We start from the raw sequence: 22,567 nt of genomic DNA, 5'->3' as shown, positions 1-22,567 counted from the left end.
ATGGCGGCGGAGGCAGCCTACCATTGGCCGGTGGCGGGATCTTCATTATCAATGGGATTTCCCATTGAATGCAACCCTCTCACTGGGAACCCCACGGCAGGGGCGCGCAATCAGCAGGATCGGAAGATTCTGCCAGAGTGAAAGGTTGGAAAGTTTCAGCCAATTTCAGCAATTCCATTACTTTGTCACCACATGGCTGGGGGGCTGGAGTCACATAGAGGCTAGACTATGTAATGACGACAGGTTTCCTTCCTTAAAGGGCATTGATGAACCAGCTGGGGTTTTTTTTTAACCACAGCCCAGTAATTTCATGGCTACCATTACTGAGACTAGCCTTTTAATTCAGATTTTAGTTAATTAGCTGACTTTAAAATCCCCATATGTCATGATGGGATTTGAACTCATGCCTCTACATTTTCAGTCCATGCCTCTGGATTACTATTCTAATAACATAAACATGATGTTGCCATCCCACCCCAATTGAATCTAGTTAATTACTGCCATTCTTTTTTTTTGTTACCCTTGTATCTTTTGTTTAATCCACATGCTCCACTGTGAAGACCGCTTTAAAAGGTAAAAATATTACCCACATAGGGGCGGCATGGTGGCACTGCTGCCTCACAACGCCAAGAATCCGGGTTCGATTCCTGGCTTGGGTCACTGTCTGTGCAGAGTCTGCACATTCTCCCTGTGTCTGTGTGGGTTTCCTGTGGGTGCTCCAGTTTTCTCCCACAGTCCGAAAGACGTGCTGGTTAGGTGCATTGGCTATGCTAAATTCTCCCTCAGTGTACCCGAACAGGCGCCGAAGTGTGACAACTAGGGAATTTTCACAGTAATTTCATTGCAGTGTTAATGTAAGCCTACTTGTGACACTAATAAATAAACTTTTTCTAATTAAGTGTCTCACATTACTCTTCACCACCCTCTTTATTTTAATGTATTTGTAATTATCCATGCAAACCTTTTCCCGTACTCTCTTTTTGCAGCTTTTTGCTTTCTTTGTGTTCTTTTGTTGTTTATCATATCTTTCCCTGTGGATTCTACTGTTCTTTGCATTCTTATAACCCCCTTCTTTTAATTTTAGAATATCTCTCACAGCCCTTGTTGACCAAATCTGTTTAATTGCATAAATGGTTCTCTAGTTCTCTTGATCAGTCATGCTACCAAATGCTTTCCGATCACTTCCCATTCCAGTTCCTCACCCTTATGGCTACTCTCCATTTGTCGGCATAGACAATGAGGGCCAACAGGATATCTGACCACTGGGGTAATCATAGTCCACCTGCATCCTGTCCACTCCCGATGCCCACACATCTGACGAGACCCTTTCAGCCTCCACTCCTGGGCCACTGGAACCAGCTGTAGCATCCCCACTTGTCAAGCTAGTTTAGGATGCCTAATTTAGCACAGACTAAACCTGGGGCCTTCCTGAACTGAATGGATCAGTACCACATCAAGCAGCACAATTTGCAATGATCCACAAAGGAGTTCACAACCACAACACTTTTGTTGCCATATATCCTAATTATAAATCTCATTATAAACCCACTCACTCATGCAGCCTTCATGCTAGGCAAGTGGAGGGTAGACACAGCAAATTGGAAAAATGACAAACGCTTAAAATTCTGCACATTGTTGACTTTGGGTTTATATGCAAACTTGTGGCTGCGTCACTCCATAGATTACATACTGTCTCAGAATGAGCATTGGGCCCAGATGCACCTTCACAATACATCCTTTACCTTCCACTTCTATATATAGGACATTGTTTATATATCAAAATATTCCGAGCAACGCCCAATAACTAAGGCAAATTTAGTTTCCAACAGAAAAAAACCTGTCAGTCAATGGAAGGAAATAAAAGGTAGAGGAAAATATGTGCAGGGCAGAAATTAATGGAAAGAAAAAGTTAGAGTCAGGCGTGAGTCTGTCCAGCAATATCAATTACTTCAATATTCTTTTACCTAACTTTTCTCTTCCAATTGACAGGAATTGTTTAACCAAGTGCCAACTGTATTTGTTTCAAAGGATAATATATTTTCTTCTCATATAATATTTACTTACCAGCTTTATAATGGTGGTGTCTAAACTTACTGTACCACAGACTGCCAGGCATGCGAGTTAGGTGCACGTAATTCCCCGAATCGACTGATCGCAATCTTGTCAGGGTAATCTGCCAAGTGGAGGTCAGTTACTGATTACACAGTGTCAGGCTGAGCACATGAAATTTCCATGTGAATGCAGTAGTGACAAATTAACTTGTTTGTCAATAGTTTTGATTGTTGGTCATTGACCACAGAAGCAGCGTTCAGACCAAAGAACAGACTGAAAAATGGCAGCTTGATGGCTCAGCTAATAAAGTACCACCTGATGTGTTTCTGAGCCACGCCGACCAAAATGTCTGTGGCAAAGACACTGAGGTACTTTTAAGTCGTTTTAATGACACGAGTCCTTGAATTTAATAATTTTACATTAGCTTGAAAAGAAAAACTGTTGTTCAGGCCCTTTTATCAAACCTGGATTGATGCAACAGATAGATTTTAAATTTAACACTGCATATTAAACTGGTGTCATCAGATTTGATTTTGACTTTGATTCCACTGAATTCAGTAATGGAAGACAGTTTCGCACCCGGGCTATAACTTGAAAATTGACCCCAATGCAACAGGTTTTATACAGACTGAAGAGAGACATGACCAAGTTTAAACCATGAGGTGTGATTGCTTTAGTTTGTATCTGACTAATAGCTCTGTTTTAAATCTGAAAGGTGACATATTCAAAATCAAGTGGTCCCCAGTACCTCTATTTTTGGGATATAAAAAAGAACTGTCATGTTCAAACCAAAGAGGAGGAAGATTGAAAAGAAGTCAGTCTGAAACAGCTGTAAGAGAGAACGATATAAATTAATCATGAATCATAGAACCCCTACAGTGCAGAAGGAGGCCATTTGGCCCATCAAGTCTGCACCGACTCTCCGACAGAGCCCAGGCCCTGTAACCGTAACCCCACTTATCCCCCAAACATACATATCATGGGACGCTAAGAGGCAATTTAACATGGCCAGTCAACCTAATCTGCACATCTTTCGACAATGGGAGGAAACTGGAGCACTCAGAGGAAACCCACAGAGACACAGAGAGAATGTGCAAACTCCACACAGACAGTCACCCAAGGCCAGAATTGAACCCGTGTCCCTGGCGCTGAGGCAGCAGCGCTAACCACTGTGCCACAGGTTGTCACAACAAAGAAGCACTACTAATACTGAATTATTTACAAGGAAACTAGTTTTTAGAGATAAAAACTTTATTTATTTTATTCACTCAAGCAGTTGGATGGAAGAAAATCTATGCAATTTTATAAACACATTTGGGCATCAATCCCTATGGTTTATGTCAAAGGCCGTCAAGTCTTAGAAAGATGGGGTGGAATGCTATTACATGTTTACAGGATAATTCACTACATAGCAAAGTATACTAATTTTTCCTTGTTATAAGACCCTGGTTAAGCCTCAATTAGAATACCACATCCAGTTTAGTTCTCCTCGTGGTGGGTGATATTGAAACTTTGAAGGGTGCAGAGGAGGGCCACCAATTCCAAATCTAAAAATCTTAGTTACCCAGACAAGCTGGATGCATAGACTTAGGAGGGATTTGATTGAGGTTTATAGAATAATTATATTGACTGTCAATAAGCTTCTGCATATTCTGTAAAATATATTTTCTTGATATTTTAAACTTAAGTCTGGTACAATGCTCCTTGCTCTCAAGACTAGAAAGTATGGAGATAAAACCGATTACTGGACAGGACCTGAAGTTCACTTCCTAGACTCATCACTGGAAATATAATCAGATCTCAAGGCAAGGATAGACACCTCAGGATATAGAAAAATTAACAACTGTCACAAATACACAATTGAAGATATGAGAGCCAAAATAATCAAAGATAACAGAAAAGAAGTAATATGTTTGACACATGTCTTTGCTAAGTTAGTTGAACTAATCAGGACACCAGTAATGGTATTTCATTTAGCCATCACACCTCTGAGATAGAATCATGATAAATGACACAGAATGAAGCCATTTGGCCCTTTGAGCCTCTGCTCTTGGAAGGACCTATCCAATTTGTCCCATTTCCCTGCCATTTCCTCATAATTCTGTAATATGTAATCTAAATCAATTGTTAATCACTTACCTATCTGGAAAGCAGATACGTGTGGATGTTGCAAGGGTGACGATTTACAGTTCAGTGTTGTGCCGACTCCCATCATCACAACCAAACACAAAGGATGAGCACTCCTATAAAATACTGGAGAGCTGCTTGTGTCCATGGCACAATGAGCTAACCTGTCAGTACCTTGAGAAAGGAGAGAAAATTGGTTGGGGGGGGGAGGGGGGGGGTGCGGGGAGACAACTTTTGTACCCCTGAAAAAAGTCTCACAACACCAGGTTAAAGTCCAACAAGTTTATTTGGCAGCACAAGCTTTCGGAGTCTCAGGCTCCTTCTTCAGGTGAGTGAGGAGTTGTGTTCATAAACAGGACATATACAGACACAAACTCAATTTACAAGATAATGGTTGGAATGCGAGTCTTTACAGGTAATCAAGCCTTACAGGTAAATGTGAGTGGACAGAGGGCCAAGCACAGGTTAAAGAGGTGTGTATTGTCTCCAGCCAGGACAGTTAGTGAGATTTTGCAAGCCCAGGCAAGTCGTGGGGGTTACAGATAGTGTGATATGAACCCAAGATCCCGGTTGAGGCCATCCTCATGTGTGCGGAACTTGGCTATCAGTTTCTGCTCAGCGATTCTGTGTTGTCGTGTGTCGTGAAGGCCGCCTTGGAGAACGCTTACCCGAAGATTAGAGGCTGAATGCCCATGACTGCTGAAGTGTTCCCTGACAGGAAGGGAACACTCCTGCCTCGTGATTGTCGAGCGGTGGTCATTCTTCCGTTGTCGTAGCATCTGCATGGTCTCCCCAGTGTACCATGCCTCAGGACATCCTTTCCTGCAGCGTATCAGGTGGACAACGTCGGCCGAGTCGCAAGAGTATGTATCGTGTACCTGGTGGACGGTGTTCTCACATGAGATGATGGCATCCATGTTGATGATCCGGCACATTTTGCAGAGGTTGCTGTGGCAGGATTGTGTGGTGTCGTGGTTACTGTTCTCCTGAAGGCTGGGTAGTTTGCTGCGGATAATGGTCTGTTTGAGGTTGTGCGGTTGTTTGAAGGCAAGAAGTGGGGGTGTGGGGATGGCCTTGGTGAGATGTTCGTCTTCATCGGTGACATGTTGAAGGCTCCGGGAAGTACTGAACGATGAAGGGTACTCTGTTCGCCGTGTCCCGTGTTTGTCTTTTGAGGAGGTCGGTGCGGTTTTTCGCTGTGGCACGTCGGAACTGTCGATCGATGAGTCGAGCGCCATATCCTGTTCTTATGAGGGCGTCTTTCAGCATCTGGAGGTGTCTATTGCGATCCTCCTCATCTGAGCAGATCATATGTATATGGAGGGCTTGTCCATAGGGGATGGCTTCTTTAACGTGTATAGGATGGAACTGGAGAAGTGGAGCATCATGAGGTTATCCGTGGGCTTGCGGGACAGTGAAGTGCTGAGGTGACCGTCCTTGATGGAGATGCGTGTGTCCAAGAATGCAACAGATTCCGGAGAGTAGTCCATGGTGAGTCTGATGGTGGGATGGAACTTGTTGATGTCATCATATAGTGGTTTCAATGATTGTTCACCATGAGTCCAAAGGAAGAAAATGTCATCGATGTATCTAGTGTATGGCGTTGGTTGAAGGTCCTGTGCAGTGAAGAGGTCTTGTTCGAACCTGTACATAAAGATGTTGGCATATTGAGGTACGAATTTGGTCCCCTTGGCTCTCCGTGTGTCTGGATGAAGAACTGGTTGTTGAAGGTGAAGACGTTGTGGTCCAGGATGAAGCGGATGAGTTGTAGAATTGCATCTGGAGATTGGCAGTTGTCGGCATTGAATACTGAGGCAGTTGCAGCAATGCCATTGTCGTGGGGGATGCTGGTGTAGAGTGCCGAGACATCCATTGTGACGAGAAGTTCTCCTGGTCCAAGTGCTCTATGTATGCTGAGTTTCTATTGGAAGTCCATAGTGTCACGACAGAAGCTGGGGGTTCTTTGTACAATGGGTTTCAGGATGCCCTCGACGTAGCCGGAGAGGTTCTCACACAGGGTCCCATTGCTTGGTACAATGGGACGACCGGGTGTGTTGGCTTTGTGTATCTTTGGGAGGCATAGAGATCTCCAACGCGGGGAGTACATGGGATGAAAGCACGGAGGGTGCTCTGAAGGTCCAGGCCCCGCATATTTGTCAAAAATATCTAAACTGAGAACGGCCTCAACCGGGATCTTGGGTTCATGTCACACTATCTGTAACCCCCACGACTTGCCTGGGCTTGCAAAATCTCACTAACTGTCCTAGCTGGAGACAATATGTACCTCATTAACGTGTGCTTGCCCCTCTCTCCACTCACATTGTCTGTACCTTTAAGACTTGATTACCTGTAAAGACTCGCATTCCAACCATTATTTTGTAAATTGAGTTTGTGTCTTTATATGCCCTGTTTGTGAACTGAAATCCCACTCACCTGACGAAGGAGCAGCAAGCGCTCCGAAAGCTAGTGGCTTTTGCTACCAAATAAACCTGTTGGACTTTAACCTGGTGTTGTGAGACTTCTTACTGCACAGTGACATGCAGGGACATAATGGCTCAGTAGTAAATACATGTTGTTTGGAAATATTCACTGCCAAAATTGTGTTAATGTTGCATACAGGACTTCCCACACTCCACATAACATTTCAGACAACCTGATAAGGATCTTTTAACTGGTATTGTGCACTGGTCGATTTACACATCTTGCAATTCTGCCACCAATAATTAGCCAAATAAAGCCTCGGGGATAATTGTAGACCTGCAGGTTTCCCGGCGGTGGGGGTTGCATTCAATGGGAATCCCTGTTGACATTGGCAGGACCAGAAGATCCCACCGTCAGCCAATGGCGGGTTGTCTCTGCCACCACAAAACACGCAGCGAGGGTGCAGAAAATCCCTGAATATCTGATTTTTAAAAAGAATATTACATTGGAAGATTCATTTTCAATTCTTCCTCTTGGAAAAACTTATGAATTGTGTCATTGCTGAATTTCAGTGAGAATAGAACAATTATAACAACAGCTTATATTTATATAGCATTTATATACATTTATAATAAAAATCAAAAGGAACTTCACAGGAGCATTATAAAACAAAATATGGCAGTGAGCCACATAAGGGGATATTAGGATAGTTTGAGTGCTAGCTTTAGCTCACTGGTTACTTCACAGCATCAACTTAATTATAAGTTTGAGCCTGTCTTACCATGTGTGCTGCCATATGTTTTATTTATGGGTGGGACGGTGGCACAATGGTTAGCACTGCTGTCTCACAACGCCAGGGACCCGGGTTCAATTCTCGGGTCACTGTCTGTGTGGAGTTTGCATGTTCTCTCCGTGTCTGCGTGGGTTTCCTCCGGGATTCTGGTTTCCTCCTACAGTTCGAAAGATGCGCTGGCTAGGTCGACTGGCCATGCTAAATTGTCCCTTAGTGTCAGCAGGGCTGGCAGGGTAAATATGTGGGGCCTGGGTGGGATTGTTGTCGGTGCAGGCTCTTTCTGCACTTGTTGGGATTCTGTGATTCTAGGATGACCAAATCAAGGTCGACACGGTGGCACAATGGTTAGCATTGCTGCCTCACAGCTCCAGGGACCCGGGTTCGATTCCGGCCTCAGATCACCACCTGTGTGGAGTTTGCATGTTCTCCCCATGTCGGCGTGGGTTTCCTCCGGGTGCTTCAGTTTCCTCCCACACTCCAAAGAGGTGTGGGTTAGGTTAATTGGCCATGTTAAATTGCGCCTTAGTGTCAGGGGAACTAGCAGGGTAAATATGTGGGGTTACAGGGATAGGGACTGGGTGGGATTGTGGTCAGTGCAGACTCGATGGGCCAAATGGCCTCCTTCTGCACTATAGGGATTCTATGATTCTATGATGAAATATGAGGGGATGGAATTATGGGGATGGGGTGGGGTGTGAACTTGTATAAGATGCTCTTTTGGAGAGTCGGTGCAGACTCCATGGGCCGAATGGCCTCCTCCTGCACTGTAGGCATTCTGTGATTCAATGATTCTATGAATTTAGAATTATCTCAGGTTTAGGGAGGGTATAGTGTGGGAGGTCAACTGAGAGTGCATTGAAATGGTCAGGCCTAGAGGTAACAAAGGTGTGAAGGAGGGTTTCAGCAACAGATGAGCTGAGATAGTGGCTATGGAATGAGATTTATTAAAACATGAAATGGAGGGTGTGTAGGGGACAATTCTACCTTAGTTTGGATTGGATGAATAATTGAGGTTGAATAATCTGCATTCCATAAACAGTCCCTGTGTTGCAAACCCAGCAGTGGAAACTAAGTACTTAAATTTCCACTTACAAAAGAATCCAAGCTGGAAACTGGAATAGAGATCTCAAAGGTCTCTGCCTGCCCTCTGTACATATGATTGCTGCTAATGAGCTCCCTCCTACACTGGACAACCCTTCCCCCTCACGCCATACCACTCTTGCAGATCAGGCATTATTTTTCTTGGATTGAGGCCACGGTATTCTGAATTTGTACCATCGTCCTGTTTTGTAGGGTGTATACCACTTGTGCTGTAGACAGCAGAACTAAGGGCTCTCTTGACTGTGAAAGTGGTTGAGTGACCAGATAAGCATGTTAAATGGATTCCTGTGATTCTCCTGCATTTGGATACGGGACCAGATACTGAAAAAAGAACCACCTTCATCCGTCGGGAAAAAGATACAAAAGTCTGAGGTCACGTACCAACCGACTCAAGAACAGCTTCTTCCTTGCTGCCGTCAGATTTTTGAATGGACTTACTTTGCATTAAGTTGATCTTTCCCTGCATCCTAGTTATGACTGTAACACTCTATTCTGCACCCTCTCCTTTCTGTCTCCCCTATGTCCTCTATGAATGGTATGCTTTGTCTGTATAGCGTGCAAGAAACAATACTTTTCACTGTATACCAATACATGTGACAATAATAAATCAAATCAAATCAGATCAAGTCACAGTTCTAGCCAGATTATAGAAATGAAATGAAGGAATCCGCATTGTCTCATGCAATATCAGGTCGAACTGCCACAAACTGAAATTGTGCATTTCAATTCCTGGGTAGGAAATTTCTCCACCAGAATAGACCAGCTGGTCTGAGCGCCTGTTCCAGTGTTGTACATTCTATGTACAATTAAATCTCTCCTTTCTTGATTTTAATTCCATCAGTACAAATAGCACTTTCTACAGAAGAGTTGCTGTTGTCGCAATTCAGTGGCAATGCTATCGAATAATTGAGGAGTCATTCATGAGTTACCATCTGTGGAGAGTTTTTTTTGTCTCTGTGCCACAATGACTTCATTTATATGGAGTCTTTCACAATTCCCAGGACGTTGCAATATGTTTTACAACCAATTAAGTGCTTTTCGAAATATAGTCACTTGTTGTAATGTAGGAAAGGGGCACAGCTGCCACCAGTAAGTGTTACCATTGTGTTCAGCCATCTGAGGAATCTGGTCCCAATTTTCTTCTGCCCATGAACAGGTCAAACATTGAATCAACTTTGTATAGATCGGCACTGCAGCTCCCTGTATGGAGCTCACCTGTATGGAGCTTATCCTAAATAACTGCACGTGATTCATTTTCTACTGCTGATACTTTGAAATGTGTGAGGTTAAGATTTCAATGTTTAGTCCCTCTGTCAGAAATGCTTAGTTTGCACCAACTGATTTTTTTAAATTTCCAGTAAAATTGAAGGAATACCATATTTGGGTCAGCTTTCTTTGGTTTTTCACGTTCTTATGTACAATGATGATAATCTGACCATCAGGTCCCAACACAACTGCATCGTAACTAAAGTAATGTGCGACCCTTCAGTGTGATCAAAGAAATGAATATTTCTGCAATAATTGTTCTGTATAGATGGTGTCATTTTGAAAGTGATGACCCATCAGGGTCACTCACTGAATGACTACTTTTGGTAGAAGGCTATGTGAGGCAACGACATGAAGGCACTTTTGTTTAATATCCATCAACCAGAGATCTACATCGTTAAAACAAGTGCAAGAATGTTTTTGCAGGTGTATATTTTGTGCCCCATTTTGGAGTTGGTTTATCAACACAGCTGAGTTTTATCAAAGATCCCATTTAGTCATTCTTATCACTGCATTGTCATTCATGCTGGCTCGTCATTAAACTGTTAACCTTATTGATGCCATTAGCACAAATCCAAGAGATAATGGCGATGAAGAGTATTTATCACTCCTTTGTTTCCTGAAAGGCCAGTTTCACACATTATTAAAGCTTCCTTGATAAAGGATAAGGCTGCAGGCTGTCTAAACAGGAATATTTTTTACAAAAGATCTGGTGAAAACCAAAACCTGACCTAATGACCTTCGGCAGATGTAAGTCCTGTTTCGGTGTGTTGTTATCAGCTTTTAAACCCCACTGTTTAATAGAGAGTTGCATATTTTTATTTGCAATTATTTCCATATTGTCAGATATTGATGCCCACTATCAATAATGATAAAATCAGGATCAGCACTTTACTAAATTAGGATCAAATAAATCATTTGTTTGCAATTACACCCTAGCACCCATTAGACTGGTTTGCTGGTGTATATTGTTATGACAATTTTATTAATATTTTGTATTTTCAGAAATAGGAATACCAGGACAACTGTTGCTTGTAGTCCCTGAGTGTTTACAGCAAGGGAACACTGGAGTGAAAGTGATATGGAGTAAAAGGCTGCACAATAATGCAATCTGAACAGGTTTCAGCCTGGTCTTCCTAATGTCGAGCCCTGAAAAAACAATGTTAATTCAAGTTTACAAGTCAATTATGATTTCATCCAGATACTGAACTTTTTCTAGTGTTTCCTGATGAACCAGCCATAGCCTATCAGAGTGCCTCACTCTCCACCTGCCTGATCTAACTAACTTGTCAAATGAGGATTAGGTACAAAAAGTAGACCAGGAACTGGACAGCCATCTCTCTGATATCTGCTAGAGGCTTGAACACAACAGACTAATGCTGCAGTCCAGTAAGGAGAAAGTGCTGCTCGATGGGAAGTGCCGGCTTTCAGATAATTCTTTAAACTGTCACCCCGTCAGCTCTCTCAGGTAAAAGTAAAATATTCCTTGGCTCTATTGAAGAGAGCAAGGAAGTTCTCCCAGTATAATAAAAGCAAGTGACTACGGGTGCTGGAATCTGAAACAAAAACAGAAAATGCTGGATAATCTCAGCAGGTCTGACAGCATCTGTGGACAGAGAACAGAACCAATGTTTCAGGATGATCCTTCGTCAAGTTCTCCCAGTAGGTACCCTGGCCAACATCTATTGTAAGGAATCTCACAACACCAGGTTAAAGTCCAACAGGTTTATTTGGTAGCACAAGCCACTAGCTTTTGGAGCACTGCCCCTTCATCAGGTGAATGCTCACCTGATGAAGGGGCAGCGCTCCGAAAGCTAGTGGCTTGTGCTACCAAATAAACTTGTTGGACTTTAACCTGGTGTTGTGAGACTTCTTACTGTGTTTACCCCAGTCCAACGCCGGCATCTCCACATCATGGCTAACATCTATTCCCACAGTCAGCAGCTCAAACTGGTTATCTGACCAATAATATCACTTTTATACATGGGAGCTTATTGTATTAAATCGACTGTTTTGTTTCCTGCATTACAACAGTGTGATGCGCGATAAATCACACGGGAGGCAGGATGTACCCGGGAAATAAAACTTTTATTGCCAACAATAACGGAGCTACTATATACAGTATACGATCCCAGACTAAAGGGTCACCAGGCAGAGCAGTGACCTTTATACCTCTCCCAGGAGGCGGAGCCAACTGGGGTGTACCATAGGACTATATTAACAGGTAGAACAGCCCAACACTAACCACAACAGTAACATATCTACAGACTCATAGTACTGGCCAAACCATGGCTCAGCAGTCCTGGTGGTAACCAACAATGGTTCACCACATTCACCCCTCCTTTTAAAACAAAGGCCGGCGGGGCACAAAAAAACAGAACAACTGTTCATCTGTCTATAAGTTCAAACGGTTTGGGGGACCCCACCGTCGCTGCGACCTCCTCAACACCGGCGATGACGCCGGTTCAGGCAATCGCGGTGACCTTCTCTCCAAGGCGGTGTCCAGTGACTCCTCCAGTTCCTCACGGGCCGGTAAACCACGAGGTGGTGACAATCCGCTGGACTCGAGCACGCCTCGAGGTGGCGACAATCTCCTGGACTCAGGCAAGCTGTATGTCCATCATGGACTTGTCGAGTCTGTGAGGCTTGGCCTGGTCCAGGATGATTGACGCCACCGTTGGATCATGGGTGCAACTGCAGGCAGCTGAGATGGTTGATGACGGCCCCTGCTGGTCATTTGCGGTTGGTGCCGACCAAAATGGCTGCCCCCATAGGTCGCACGTGGTCGATGGCGCCAAAACCGGCGGCCCCTGCAGGTCGCACGTGTCTTGCGACTCTGTCGTTAGGAATGGCAACGTCCTGGAATCGCACGTGGTGGAAGACCTCGAAGACGCAGAAGACAAGGAGGCCGGCTCCGGGGAGTCACACGCCGCACTGCTGTGTTTGGAGAGTGGTTTGGTCCGGCATACTTTGGAATAATGTCCCTTCTTGCCACAGGCGGAGCACAATACCGCTTTAGCTGGACATCGCTGCCGAGGGTGTTTCACCCCCCCACAGAAGTAACACCGCGGGCCACCTGGAGCTGCTGCCGTCGTCAGGTCCGAGGCTGGAAACGCAATCGCGCAGTTTTTCGATCCCACTGAATAAAGTGGAGTCTGCGGCTGCACCTGCCACAATGTCCCCACGCGGTCGTCGGGGTACATCTCCAGACTTTTGGAGGCCGTTTCTAGAGCGTCAGCTAACTCTACGGTTTTAGTGAGGTCGAGGTTACCTTGCTCCAGCAGCCGAAGGCGGATGTACGATGAGTCGATTCCCGCCACGAACGCATCTCGAACTAGGTCGCTCATGTACTGGGTTGCCGACACTGGCTTGCAGTTGCAGGCTCTGGCTAGCTGCTGAAGTTCACACACGTACTGTTCCGTCGTTTCGCCGGGCTGCCGCCGTCGAGTGGCTAGAAGGTGTCGAGCATGGATCTTATTCGGCGGTTTGTTGTATCGCTTTTTGAGAAGCTCGAGGGCCCCTTTGTAGTCTTGGGCCTCACGGATCGCTAAGTATACAGTGTCGCTTACCCTCGCGTGGAGGACCCGGAGTCTGTCGGCGTCGTTGTGGACCGCTGTGGAGGCGTCGAGGTAATCTTGGAAACACTTCAACCAGTGGTCGAAAGTGTTCGATGCTCCCGCCGCACGTGGATCCAACGTAAGCCGTTCGGGTTTCAGCATTTGCTCCATGGTTTTCTTTTTGTTTTTTTTCCCCAAAAAAATTTACTTGTTGGCAATAAAATTGATGCGCGATAAATCACACGGGAGGCAGGATGTACCCGGGAAATAAAAGCTTTTATTGCCAACAATAACGGAGCTACTATATACAATATACAATCCCAGACTAAAGGGTCACCAGGCAGAGCAGTGACCTTTATACCTCTCCCAGGAGGCGGAGCCAACTGGGGTGTACCATAGGACTATATTAACAGGTAGAACAGCCCAACCCTAACCCCAACAGTAACATATCTACAGACTCATAGTACTGGCCAAACCATGGCTCAGCACTCCTGGTGGTAACCAACAATGGTTCACCACACAGTGACAATTGGCTGAAATGTGTTTTGTGTTGGCCTAAGATCTGCAAGGTGTTACATCAATACAAGCCTTTCTTTTTTCAGGCAGAATGTACAGATAAGTACAGATCAAGATGATCAAATCTCTGCAGTATCATGGCATTCCCATGCCCTAAATAGGTTGAAGTTGCAAGTGGTATTTACTGCACTATAATGATCAATCTCTGACCAGTGACCCCCAGGACTCACACTCCAAAGAGGGCACCTCTATTTCAATTGATGCAGAACAGACTAACAACACATGGGTTTAGTATTCTATTCTGACAGTCAACTAAAACTGGTATTTGTTCTGGAATTTTAGAAATCATAGCTTCCATGATAATTGTTATTATGATGTTTTGGTGGTAACCTAAGTTTTAGTTCAGCTGATGCATCAGGAATCCGTTGCCATATCTGTACTCATGGTGCCTCTACAATGTTCTCACATCACTCTTGCATTGACTTCCATAATTTGGTGGGCGGTATTGGGCTGGATTTTTTGTTGGGGTTGGAGGCACTTTTCAATACATGAATATCCAGAAATATTGAGAACTAAATGCAGTGCAGTGAAAGGCAAATCCGGCGGCACCTTTCCCTCTGGCCAAAATGGCGGCAGATTCTGTGCTTAGAACCTCATTAATTATGCACAGCTGAGTTCCCCTCAGAGTCATCTGGTGGACCAACAGCTGACTTGTCTGTCTGCTGTCAACTGGCGTGTTTGAAGGACCCCACGCCATATTTAAACACTGGTCCAACATACTCATATCACTCTCTCCAGCCCACCTGTCTTCAACAGACTGTGCAGGATATCAGTAACAGGATGTCAGGAAAAGACTAGCAGTCTCAAGAGGAAGTCAGTTCCTCAATTCAACGATCCTCTGCCAGAACCCAACAACTTAGCCCTCTACCCACCACATCTGGAGTCTTTGTGCATTCCCTTCCAGTAAACAATGTGATATCTGTTTGACCCTCTTGTTTGTGAGCTTTTCATGCAGCCTTGTTGCAGTTCAGCTTCCCTCCCTCGGGTCTTCCCTCAGTCTCCCATTGTTCATATTCTTCATCCACCTCCCTGCCTCCCTGCCTGCCAAAGTGAGCCCTCACCCTTCCAACCCCCTGCTCCTTGCACAGCGCTCCTTCCCCATTGCCACTCGTGTCTTCGTCAGACAACCACCCACCGCCACCACGCACTCCACCCCCCAATTGGATCTTTGTTGCGGTGGCTGCATGAGTCCTGCATCATAGTCCTGTCCAGATAGACACTGGTGTGTGACTCTCTACCCTCCAACACCAGGTACTGTGCTGAACTGAGACAGTGACAGAAGGATCCAGGAATCCAGCATCATGGTTCTGTCCATGATAACCAGCTCCGCATAGAGATGGAGGCAGGAACTAGTGGTGAACAGTGCATCAGGAGCAGCACATCACTATGGCAAAAGGTTGTCGCTCATCTTTCATAGAATCCCTGTAGTGCAGAAGGAGGCCATTCAGCCCACTGAGTCTGCACCGACTCTCCAAGGAGCATCCTACCAAGGCCCTATCCCCATGACTTCACATATTCATCTCACTAATCCCCCTAACGTACATATATCCTGGGATGCTAAGGAGCAACTTAGCATAGTCAATCCACCTGACCTGCACATCTTTGGAGTGTGGGAAGAAACCAGAGCACCCCGGAAGAAATCCACGCTGACATGGGGAGAATGTGCAAACTCCACACAGACAGTCATCCAAGGCTGGAATTGATCTTGGGTCCCTGGCGCTGTGAGGCAGCAGTGCTAACCATTGTGCCACTGTGCCGCCTTAACTCACCTCAAAGTTACACTCACCTTAAAGTCTCTTGAGAACTGAGGACCACCTTGTGCATGCCACTCTTTAGCAATTGGGTTTTAGACTGATGGCCTTTTCACAGGTGTGACTCAAAATTAGAAAGCCTGACAGAACACCAGCAGGTAGATGTTTTAATGAACATTCATGAGATGCAAATGAATGAAATTGGTGTTAATGCCACCAACCAACAGGAAGACCAATCCACCATTAACTCACCATTGGGAGAATTGCAATGTGGTTTGACTGGCGCATTTCTGACTTTTTGGCACCCACTAGATTCTTTGCCTTCCGCCTGCCTGTCACCAAACCCATTGGGGCTGGGATGGGAGAATTCCATCCAAGGTGTTTTTAATGCAGTGAATCATCATAGGGATCTGTCCTTTAAGGGTAAGTTGACCCTTACATTGACCAGCCTTGTTTATGTGTTCACTTGCATTACAGTGCTTTTCCAATGGAAAAAAGCACCATATCAAAATGTCCTGTCAGTCTGTGCTGTCATCTTTTCTACTGTGATTGAAATTACTCTGGCTGAAAAAAAGAGCCTGGTTTTGAAACTCAAAAAAAAATTTGCTACCCTACTTTAATTGACAGACATTCTGCTTTGAAATTGGAAGGTGACTCTTCCTTTCCAGAGAGTAGTCTATTGATTGGACAGCTAGGACCTTTATCAACCCTTGACTTAGTTTCAATGCTAATGGTTTCAGCACAGTCCATTCATCTGAGAATGAATGACAGTCTCAAACAGTAGTAAAAACAGATTGTGCCATTGATGTTGTTTCTGGTTTGTCAACACAAGTGAATAGGATTTCAAGTATTACAAGACTTTTCTTCACATGTCACAATGCATTCTTTATTCTCTCAGTATTGAATCCCTACAGTACAGAAGGAGGCCATTCGGCCCATCAAGTCTGTACTGACCACAATCCCACCCAGGCCCTATTCCCGTAATCCTCATTTACCCTGCTAATCCCCCTGACACTAGGGTCAATTTGGCATGGCCAATCAACCTAACCCACACATCTTTGGACTGTGGGAGGAAACCGGAGCACCCAGAGGAAACCCACGCAGACATGGGGGGAATGTACAAACTCCAGACAGACAGTGACCCGAGGTTGGAATTGAACCTGGATCCCTGGTGCTGTGAGGCAGCAGTGCTAACCACTGTGCCACCGTGCTGCCCTATTTCGGTGTATCAGTTATATGGGCCGGCATTTTATGATCAGAAAATCTTACCTGAGGTCAACAGACATTTCCATTGTCTGTCCCTCGCCCGCCCCTCACCCGCTCCAATTCTCTGGTGGGTGGGGTGATAGAATTCCGACAAAGATGAGAGATTCATTTCGCAAACCCTCTCTCCCCCACCCCCAATAAATATTAATTATATTCCATTGATATTGCATGGAATCTGAGGACTGTACATATTGCATACTGGGTGAATTACTTTGGAGGATAGATGGGGGCACTGAGATGGCACAGGTGAAATTAGAGGACATGGAGGATACATGGGAACCATGGAGATGGCATGGGTGATCTGGGAGGGCATGGAAGATACATGAGGCCATAGAAGTGACAACGTGTGGCATGAAGGGGCATAGGCTAGGATGGGAATGGGTGATGGCCAAGTGAGTTGAGGGGTGAGTTTTAGGGGACCTTTAAACACTGTTGGGAGGTGGTTTATTGTGTTGGAGAACCGAAGTGGGTCTTCTAACCGGCCTGCCTCCACACCCACACTACTCCAGCATTGGCTCAAAAACTGCACTGCAAACCTGACTGTGGTGTAAAATTAAAAAAATGGTGTGTGAAGTCGCATGTAGTTTGGCTGTGCACTTTGTGAGCATGAAAATGCACAAGGCTGATATTCTCCAAGACCAGACAAGGATTCACTTTTAATTTACCACCACTCTCCCTTTTCCCCAAAAGGGCGGGAGAGAAATAAAGGGGGCATGTGGCTTAACATATCAGGATTGTAAACTGCCTTCCCAACTTGGTGTTAGAATGAGTGAGAAAGAAGGAAAGAGCAGTTTATTGCTATTGTTCTTTGAACATAACTCAAATGCTCCAGCAATTAAAATGTTTATATTAATCTGGATATTTTATATTATGCAACTTATTATTCTGTTGTGTGCTAGAAATCATAAAAATCATAGAGTCATAGAAACCCTACAGTACAGAAAGAGGCCATTTGGCCCATCGAGTCTGCACCGACCACAATCCCACCCAGGCCCTACCCCTATATCCCTACATATTTTACCCACTAATCCCTCTAACCTACGCATCTCAGGACACTAAGGGCAATTTTTTAGCATGGCCAATCAACCTAACCCGCACATCTTTGGACTGTGGAAGGAAACCGGAGCACCCGGAGGAAACCCACGCAGACACGAGGAGAATGTGCAAACTCCACACACAGTGTGATAAATTCCTCACTCTGATTGCAACTCCATCATCTATGATTCCAGGTATGATTTATAGATTTTGCACTTAATAAGACAATTTTCTTTCTTCTACCCTTGCAAATGACACACTTTAAAATAACATGGGAGAAAAAAATCAAAAAGAATCATTCCCAATGTAAGCATAAGCAAATTAGTTGCAGTTCAAGGTATTTTGAGATTGATTTGCTTACTTAAGGGAACAGATTTAATGAGGCTGTTCATCCAGAACAGAAACTTGCTAGCTTGGAGCATGGGTTGGAGAACAGGGGCTACCAGTTCTAGCCATATCTCCAATTTACACTCTTGCTCATGAGGTTCCACTCGCTAAATTGCTCTAATGACTCATGGTCTTTCTGTTGTTTTATCTGGCTCTTGGGTAACCTAATTTAAAAGGAAATCCAATTATTATTTCATGTGTCAACAAAGTAAGAAATTTACATTAAGTTTATTAAAATTCTTCTCCATTACAAGATAAGAAAAAAACACTTTAAAATACATTTACAGATACAAGTGTAACTTCCAACAGTCATAGTGCACTGAGTGATACCACAACTTAAAAATACTGAAGTGGTGGATTGAAAGTCATAACATAATATCTAATTTTTGAACAGTTTATATACTGTAATCCCCATTCCTAGAGGAGGTATGTATTCCAGACAAATATGGATGTTTTATTGTGCTACTCCAGTATACAGTATAACTCAGATTCTTTGGACAAAGCTCTCTGACAAGACCACAGAGTCAGTGAACTTTGCCCTATTTACCAATGAGGCATGTCAGGATTCTGTGCCTGGACCCAAGATTTGCGTGTGTTGTTAAATGTGTGAGCCTCTGTCATCAACTCCAGTGTTTTAGTTTCTTTGGGTCAGTAGCTGAAGGACCACCATTCAAGCTGTTCTTAACTTGCTCTGCTGTCACAGCATCTCTTCATTCATAGGAAGTACATTTCCAGTTCTTAAAGCCTTACACAAATGGGTTTGACAGTTGGTGGGGAGGGTGGATTTATATTCATTTTCCTGGGTTCTCATTTACATTCAAAAATGAGGCAGTATTGGAAGCAGGCTCGAGGGGCTAGATGGCCTACTCCTGCTCCTATTTCTTATGTTCTTATGTTCTTAAGATAATGTGACTATTTGGAGCTCTGACTTATTGCTTGGTTCCCACCCATTCTGAGCTCCTGCAGGCATGAACCTCATGACTAAAAGCTAACTGGGGTCGGGTGATTTTTTTTTTGCCATTTTTATTTCTGTTCATCAGATTACCACCAGTTCCTGCTCTCACCCACCAATTGTGGATGGTCATTTTGAGTGTACGTTGAGATTCAAAGATCTCCAGAATTAATGTCTTTGCTATGAATGCTGCCAAAATGTTGTCTTCTCTGATGTAACATGAGATATAAGCACAAAGGTTATAAAACAGAGGCAATATAAATGAAATAGTACAATTTTTAACGGGATCCTGAAACATGGGGATATATGTACACAAAAATCTTGCTGGCGTTTATTGGGCGGGATCTTAGAATCCTGCAGACAGTGTATCTTCTGGTTAAGCTGCAAGGGATGCATTTGGCAGGACCATAAGTGAGTGGTGCACCACCTCCCACCGTGGCGAAACACATGATGGAGGGGGAGGAAAGTGCCACTCCTAGAGTGTTTAAAAGTGGCAGAACCAGTTGAGGAGTGACTATGGGTGGGGTTTTTCTCCCCCTCTGCAGCATGTTTGGAGCAGTGGGAGACAGCGCACCAATCACTGGAGGCAGGATCTCATGTCCTGCCGTTGTCAATGGGGTTTCCCGTTGAATGCATTCCTCGCTGCCGCAAAACCGGCGACGGGGATGCGCCTCAGAGGACAGTAAGATCCCACCATCGTGAAAGGCAGCAAAATTTTGGCATATAAAAAATACATACAAGAGGGCAGAGGGACAAAATAGAAGCTAGAGTTGGTGATCCCAGAGGGGGCTGCTGGGTGTGGAGGCAAGCTGCATGGAAGGCCTGCCTCTGTGCTCCTACACTGTTTAAATTAATTTTTTAAAAATGAACTAAAAATGAGTCCTCCAGACCTCACTCCTCCTCACCCCATGCACACTCTAACTCCCTCTCATCCATACCAACCTATGCCAAAACATGTCCCCACCTGCCCTCCCCCCACGGAGCGTCTCCATTGTGGCGAAAATCTGGGCCACTGTTTCCAGTGGCAGGAAGGTTGATAATCAGAGGACACAGGTTTGAGGTGATTGACGAGAGAAATAGAGATGATATGAAGAAAATAACTTTCACACAATGAAATGTTCTGACCTGGAATACATTGCTTAAAATGATGGTGGAAGCAGATTCAATAAAGAACTTTTAAAAGAGATAACTATTTGAAGGGAATAATGTTTACAGGGCTTGAGGGAAGAGCAGGGTATTAGGACTAATTGGATAGCCCTTTCAAAGAGCCAGCATGGGAATGATGGGCCAAATGACTTCCTTTTGTCCTGTAACATGCTACAATTCTGTGAACAGGTGAATGACATTGCTCTGTAGGTAACACCGACGGTAATGCCTAGGCAATAGTCATCACTTAAAATGGGCCCGTAAGCTATATTTTTACAGTGCCTCTTTATCTTGTAATGGAGAAGAATTTTAATAAATTGAACTTAAACCTTCACATGGAAATTCTTCCCCAGTGATGTTGGACCATGACTCAAACCACAATCTGTTCATAGCAGCAGCTTTGCTTTGTAACTGCTTGGTTTTCTGTATTTATTCTCTCTTTTCCCCCCTTTCCCATGTGAAAAATGAGTGGGAAACTCACTTAATCAATCAGCCCCTGTGCTCCAGGCACAACACCTTATGAAATTTACAGGGAACTGCAGCCAAGAACTTATTGTACCTTCAAAGACCAATTTCAGTTGTTTTAAATTTCTCTCATGCCAAGTTCCAGTAATATGCTTCAGAGAAATTATAGAGTGAGGTGGTCCAAAGCCATAGCTTAGTGTTGTCCCATTCTCCCCTCCTATAAGTACCAAATTACAGCACATAAAATGGCAAGATAAAATTATTGCTTGCATTCACAAGTGCAATGTTTTGTCGTCTTAAAGGAAATGCAATCGCAGCACAATAGCAGTCAAGTTCAGAACTGCCGCATTGTTCTCAATGTTTGAAAGCAGAAGGAATCAGGTTTCGGCTGCTTTCAGTGAGCATTGTGAGAACACAACTCAGGATAGGAAATCAGCCAAAAAATGGCTTGGCACATCTGCTGTCATTACGAGAGCACACACTCAACTTAAACCCACATCAAAAAATACTCATCTTCGATATTGTGTATACCATCTTTTCATGAGAGCATGCTTCTTGTAATCGTTTTTGCTTCATTAATTTTATCCCCTCCCCTCTCGGACCAACTGACTGGTCATTGGGAAACGGTTCCACTGGTATCAGCAACAGCGTCAAGAATTACATCTCAGTGCTTATTGTCACTGTGTGTTAACAGGAGATTCCATTATGTGAGCCAGCAGTTGAGTCAAGCCCAAACCTGCTTCCTGCTCCTTGCAACATGAATACGAGATGATAATGGAATCTTGATCAACTGGGCCAGTGGGCCAAGGAATGGCAGATGGAGTTTAATTCAGATAAATGCGAGATTTGCATTTTGGTGAGACAAACCAGAGCAGGACTTACACAGTTAATGGTAGGGCCCTGGGGAATGGTGTCAAACAGAGAGACCTAGGGGTACAGGTACATAGTTCCTTGAAAGTGGCATCACAGGTAGACAGTGTGGTGATGAATGCATTTGGCACATTTGCCTTCATCAGTCAGAGCATTGAGTACAGGAGTTGGGATATTCGGTTACAACTGTACAAGACATTGGTAAGGTCACATTTGGAGTACTATTGTGTACAATTCTGGTTGTCCTGCTAGAGGAAGGATGTTATTAAACTGGAAAGGGTGCAAAAAAGATTTACAAAGGATGTTACTGGAGGATGAGGGGTGACCTTATAGAAGTTTATAAAATTATGAGGGGCATAGATAAGGTGAATAGCCAAAGTCTTTCCCCCCAGGGTAGGGGAGTCCAAGACTAGAGGGCATAGGTTTAAGGTGAGAGAGGAAATATTTAAAAGGGATCTGAGGGGCTAGTTTTTCACACAGAGGGTGGTCATATAGGGAATGAGCTGCCAGAGGAAGTGGTAGCGGCAAGTAGAATTACAACATTGAAAAGACATTTGGACAGGTACATGGATGGGAAAGATATAGAGGGATATGGGCCAAACACAGGCAAATGTGATTAGTTCAGTTGAGGAAACCTGATCATCATGGACGAGTTGGACCGAAGGGCTGTTTCCGTGCTGTATGTCTTTATGACTCAGACTCTAATACATTCCCAGCAGGGCCCACTGATCAACAATGAAGGATGGAAGCTGGTGTTAGTTTTTTCACGTGAGCAATAATCCCAATGTAGCAGCCCTACAAC

General features: G+C 44.3%; 1 long non-coding RNA gene across 1 annotated transcript in view; it reads right to left on the bottom strand.

Annotated features, from left to right (window-relative positions):
* The window catches only part of LOC144499152 (uncharacterized), a 140,858-nt gene that overhangs the window by 27,645 nt on the left and 90,646 nt on the right, over positions 1-22,567 (bottom strand). Inside the window, exon 2 of the long non-coding RNA XR_013498787.1 lies at positions 2,065-2,173. This is a non-coding gene — a long non-coding RNA (uncharacterized LOC144499152). The remainder of the gene's footprint in view (positions 1-2,064; positions 2,174-22,567) is intronic.

This window comes from Mustelus asterias, chromosome 9 (assembly GCF_964213995.1).
Source record: "Mustelus asterias chromosome 9, sMusAst1.hap1.1, whole genome shotgun sequence".
Taxonomy (NCBI): Eukaryota; Metazoa; Chordata; class Chondrichthyes; order Carcharhiniformes; family Triakidae; genus Mustelus; species Mustelus asterias.
The sequence above is the reverse complement of the archived record's forward strand: the minus strand, read 5'-3'. Positions and strand labels throughout refer to the sequence as shown.